Source organism: Chenopodium album, chromosome 10 (genome assembly GCF_948465745.1).
Source record: "Chenopodium album chromosome 10, dcCheAlbu1.1, whole genome shotgun sequence".
Lineage (NCBI taxonomy): Eukaryota > Viridiplantae > Streptophyta > Magnoliopsida > Caryophyllales > Amaranthaceae > Chenopodium > Chenopodium album.
The window spans coordinates 38,469,543-38,475,449 of NC_137843.1; the positions used below are offsets into that span (position 1 = coordinate 38,469,543).

Here is a 5,907-nt window from a genome sequence, read left to right on the forward strand (position 1 = left end):
AAACAGTTAACCTAATTGACAATGTTATTCTGTGTATATATTATTGTTGTAATTAGTTTGTAATTAGTTTTATAGCCTTGGGTTAAACCCTAAACTCTCATGTATATATTCTTGTTAATGAGAAATGCCAAACCACGACAAACACTTCTTATATGGTACTAGACGCTTAGGTTTTCCACCCTAGCCGCAGCTTTCATCTACTTCTTCCTCTCTCGATCTCTGGTCTCTTCTTCTTCCATGGTTATTAACACAACAAAGCTGCATCTAGAAACCACTATCACTAAAATCTAACTCTGTGTTCCCGTAACTCTTGACTATGAGGGATCCCAACACAACAATTGGTCAACACTTTTCAAACTTCACTATCGAGCCAACTTGATGATTAATCACATCATTCCTCCATAACCCGATCCTAAAGCCCCTGCTAAAACTGATGACGTACAATGGCAGCGCCTCGATGACATCGTTCGACAATGGATATACGTTTCCATTTTGAATGACCTGCTTAATACCATCATGATCAATATGGATGATAAATTGATTGATGCGTGGAATCGCTTGGTCAACCTGTTTCAGAATAATAAATCAGTCTGGGCTCTTCATTTAGACTCTCCACCAATACTAAATTGGAAAATTTCTCGAATGTCAAGGAATATTGTACCTGCCTTAAGGTTTTGGCGGATAGTATATATGCACAATGTTGGTGCTCTTGTCTTTGATGAAAGGATGGTTCTTTGTCTTCTCCAAGGACTCACATATGACTACAAGCCCTTCCGGACTACCGTTAATCATCAAGTACCTCTTTCTTCCTTTGAGAATGTTCACTCCATGCTTAAACTAGAGGAATCTACCAATGATGAGGTCGCTTCCCTAACCTCATATTCTAACTCTACACTTCTAATGCAATCATCTTCTGCTAATCATGGGTCACAACCCAATACAAAGTCTTCTTCTCCTTCTCAAGGCAATCCTCAACAAAAAGGGTTACAGCAACCGTAACGGGGGTGGTAACTAACGCCTCAACCAGTAGCTTTCCTAACAGCAGCAACCACGTCCCAATCAAGCACCATAGCAAGAGCAATAGATGTTCCCACAATGGGCCTTCTAGGGGCAGCAAGCCTGGGTAACCCCCTTTACCCTTATTCCACCTCTACCTGGCAGTACAAGCTCCCTACTCCTAGGCCCCAAATCCCGATATACTAGGCTCTCGGGCATAACAGTCGTACTATACGGCCACCACTACGCACCCTCGGATATTGATCAAGCAATGCACACACTCTCCTTACAGTCGCCTGACAACAAGTGGTACATAGATACTAGGGCAACGTCACATATGACATCTTCGCAAGGTATTCTCTCATCCTATTTTCAATTGACCAATGACAAAAATAATGTTATTGTTGCTGATAATGGTAATATGATTCCAATTCGTGGCTATGGATCGATTTTTTGGCTATGAGTTTTCGCAACAACATATTTTTTGTTGCAAAAAATTATCTTCAGTAACAGGAAAAAATTAGGTCGTTGCTATAAATTGTTGCCATAAAACAATTTTCACTTTCCCTCCACATATTTCAAGAGGAGGGGTTTGCCAAAAAGTAGAGTTATTTTTTAACACAAGATTTTTGTTGGTAAAAATAATATTATGTTTGGTAACACGGCTATGATTCTTGTCTTCTAGAGGATTCTAATTTTCAGATCTAGGTCTAGATCTTCCGCCTCTCTCTCATCTCAAAATTCCCTTGCTTATCGACCTTCACTTTCTCTTTCCAACAACTCATCTCCATACTCCCTCTATCTTTACAAATTCAAGGAATTATATTTTTTTTTTTGTAAGGCTAAGCATGCATTTCGATCTCATTTATGTGAATTTCTTTTTTCATAGCAGATTTCTCATATTCTCCAAGTCCACTCCAAAGGTAGATTTCGCCTTTGTCTTCACTTGGATACCCACTCACTCTCAGGTAAATTTGGGTTTATTTAATTTTTTTATTTTTTTTTTGAATTTTGGTATTAGGATTAATTGTATTAATTTGAGTGTTGTTATAACTAAGCTAACGAATTAAAATTATCTTCGTACTTATGAATTTGTTTCTTGTAGTTTCTTTTTTTTTAATGGTAGGATATCAGTGGCTAAAGTTGCAGCAAAATCTAGTAAATCTTCCGAGAAAGGTACATCTTTGTAATAAAAAATCCAATTATTGTGCTATCTTTTATTATGTTTGATTTTCATAATGTTTTATCTTACGCTATGGATTTTAGATTTATAGGCCTAAATCTTCCATCTTTTCAAAAATAAAAATATGGAAATGTTGGAATTTTATTAGAAACTAATAATCCCACCTTTACTTTTTTTTGCTCAAAACAATCCTACCTTTTCAAATTCCCAAAACAATCTCACCTTTAACTCCCATATTCTCAAAACAAGTTTTTTTACCGGTTTGTGAAATTAAGAACTTGTTTTAAAAGGTGACTTGCCACGTGTCACCTTCTGATTGGTACAATTTTTCCATAACACTAATCTACACCGACGGCAACTCAAACTTCGTTGTCAACACCCCATTCCCCTTTGTTGACTGCCGAAAATCAATTTAGTCGTCGTAACCGACCGCCAGTAACGCGCTAAACTCTAAAACACCCCAGCCCTGATTTGTTTTTGGTTTCGATTTTAAGGTGCGAGTTTGGGTGGGTTCAGGTGAAGGTAAGGGTTAGAGGGGAAGGCCAAGGGGTTTGAGCTGTCGGCGGCTTTGGTAGGGGGGAGATCAGAGTGTTCCAGCGGGTTCTAGGCTATCAACGACTTTGATAGGGGGGAGATCAGAGGGTTCCGGCGGGTTTTAGGCTATCGGCAGCTTTGGTAGGGAGGAGATCAGAGGGTTTCGACAGGTTATGGGCTATCGACGGTTTTGGTAGGGGGGAGATCAGAGGGTTTCGGCAGGTTTTGGGCTGTCGACAACTTTGGTAGGGGGGAGGTTAGGGGGTTCTGGCGGGTTCTAAGCAGTCGGCGTCTTTGGTAGGGGGAGGTTAGTGGTTAGTGGTGGTCGTGGTTAGTGGTGCTGGGGGTAAGATTAGTGGTTTTGGGGTCGTGGTTAGTTGTGGTTGGGTGGTTGAGGTTAGGAGAGTGAAAGAAGGTTGTGGTGTTAGGTTGTGGTGTGGTGGTGCTCATAGAAGGGTGATGGTGGTTATGGTAGGTAGCTAAGGTGGGAGATGATAGATTGAAAAAAATAATAATAAAATAAGTAATATATATATATATATATATATATATATATATATATATATATATATATATATATATATATATATATATATATAATTAACCTGTTAAATAAGTTGTAGGTTAAAAGGCTCATTTTGAGCAGATGAGGGTCAAAGGTGGGATTATTTTGGGAATTCAAAAAGGTGAGATTGTTTTGAGCAGAAAATGTAAAGATGGGATTATTTTCCAATTTTCCTTTCTTGTGCGGCTTAATTTGTTCATCAATTTGAAGTTGGCTATAACAAAATTAAAAGATTTGCAGGGATACTTGGTGATTGATGCTTAACACTTATCTTGTTCTCCTTTGATTTTGTACCTTTGTATACTCCTATACTTAAAGTATTTTTGTAATTTAAATAAAAACTCCATAAGATATCATAGATAAGTACTAGGAAGTGCTATTGAATAATTATTGTCTTCAATTTAATACTACTCAAAAGTTAATTGAATAAACATTACTTACAGTGAGGCATATATATACTCTACAGATTTGTAAATAAAGGATAGTATTTGAGTGGCTTGTTAGGCCGTTTGATTTGTGTTTTGTGTGCAGTTTTGTTGTTGTGTGGGTGGTCTATTTGATTATAAGTTGGACTATGGTTAGGTAATTTGCGGTAGTTGCATTATTAAGGTATGCATCGCAGCATCGTGTATTTAGTAGTTGTTAGCTAAATTGCAACGGAAAAATTGTCAAAAATAATACAAACTTTGAGCAGTCCGCTAAAAACAAGTCAATCTTTTAATTATTTGAAAATAATACAAACTTTTAGGGATATCCGCTTTAAACAAGTTATTTTACCTACAACTTATTTAGCCGGTTAATTTTTTTATTTATCTTATAAAGTTGTTTAATAGTTTTAAAAAAATAATACAATGTACGTGTTCCATATAACCTGTTCATGAGGAAACTAATCGATTTTAACTTGTTTAAAGCAGATACCCTCAAAGTTTGTATTATTAAAAAATAATTAAAAGTTTGACTTGTTTTTGGCGGATTGCTTAAATTTTGTATTATTTTTGACAATTTTTCCGATTGCAACAACGCGTAACTAGTAGTTGTTAGCTAGGCGTGTAAGTGTATTACAGTGGTGTAGAAGGGGTTTATCTAGTAGCTCCTTGTGGTGTTGTTACTAGGTAGTAGGATCTTGTGTGATTTTGGCCATTGTGGAACTCATCAGGATTGTGACTCTATGAGCATATGTAGGGGCGTTAATTATAAGGTATTCTTTACTTCCTTTCATTCTAGTATGTTATCGCAAGGAGCATGTCACAAGGATCGATATATGTTTGGTAGTATTTCTAGTGTCTTCTATATTTCATCATTCATGTTTATAAGTTTTCTAAGCTCTTATTTTCTCATTTCCTTTTTTTTTTTATGTAACTTGAATGCTGCCAGTTAATAGACATTAAATTGTTGTTAGCTTCTTGTACTGATATAATCAAACTAAGTAGTTATAAATAATGAAAATGAGAGAAAGAAGTGGAAGCGGAAGTTCATAAGTTAATTCTATGATATATAAGTAATTGCGGCCATTAATGATCCTTGTGCGAAGACGATACCGATAAATACTCGAATGCCCCATCATCATCCATCGGTGAGAACGTTTAAGTGAGAATGAGAGAATAACGGTAAGAATACGGTGAAGTAAGTGTGAACCCTTATTTCCGTACGAAAAGGATGGGGGTATATATAAGGAGATATCCATCAGGGTTAATCCTCACCATTGAAATCAACGGTGAGAATTAAGTTTCTAGAGACCACTATTAACACGTGGCTTTTTACAGAGTTGCTTCTAGAGACTACTTGTAGCAACATGGATGGTTGAATTAAGATAAACGTGGACGGTTGGAATATTATAAGGGTAATACGTTGATTCTAGAGACTACTAGTAGCAACGTGGACGGTTGGATTATGGTAATTAAAAAAAAAAAAAAAGAGTTTAATGTATTTATTTATTTTTTTAAAATTTTTTTTTACAGTGTTACAAGATTTATCTACTAACATATCAAGCTTGTAGTAAATTTTTCTTCATTTTTCTAATAGTTATATATATATATATATATATATATATATATATATATATATATATATATATATATATATATATATATATATATTTACTTTTTTTTCAGGATGGAGGGTGTTCGATGATACAATATGATCAAGAATGAGAAATTAAGTGTGAATTGAATTGAATCTAATCAAAAGGATAGAATATTTGTATATTGATGATAAGTGTATCTTGAAGTCCTTTTCTTTTAGCTAATCTATTCGAAATGTTGTAGTTCTCTTAAATTTAGTTTTTATTGGACAATGTAAATACAATGATACATATATTGGTGCTTTATTTTATAATAGCATTTGTTAGATATATAATATAATTTTAATAATAAATTTTGTTATTGCTAAAATTTCTTATAGATTTCATTATTTATTTTGGAATAATATTCATTTTGCAATGATATAGTATTTCACTAGAATACATAATATCTTTAGCAACAACATATTTTATTGCAAAATAATTAAAATTTTGGCAACAACTGTTGTTGTGAAAAATTAGATTCACGTAGAAGACATACATTGAGTTTTGCCAACGATAACTTTTTGGCAACAAACATGTTGTGGCCAAAGAATAATATTTAACAATGAA

General features: G+C 34.7%; 1 long non-coding RNA gene across 1 annotated transcript; it reads left to right on the forward strand.

The window, feature by feature from the left end:
* The first annotated feature begins 1,659 nt into the window (after positions 1 to 1,659).
* Positions 1,660 to 5,668, forward strand: LOC145562425 (uncharacterized). Its single transcript, XR_014094381.1, has 3 exons — positions 1,660 to 1,964; positions 2,102 to 2,172; positions 5,390 to 5,668. It is a non-coding gene; the product is annotated as an uncharacterized LOC145562425 (long non-coding RNA).
* The last annotated feature ends 239 nt before the right edge of the window (positions 5,669 to 5,907 follow it).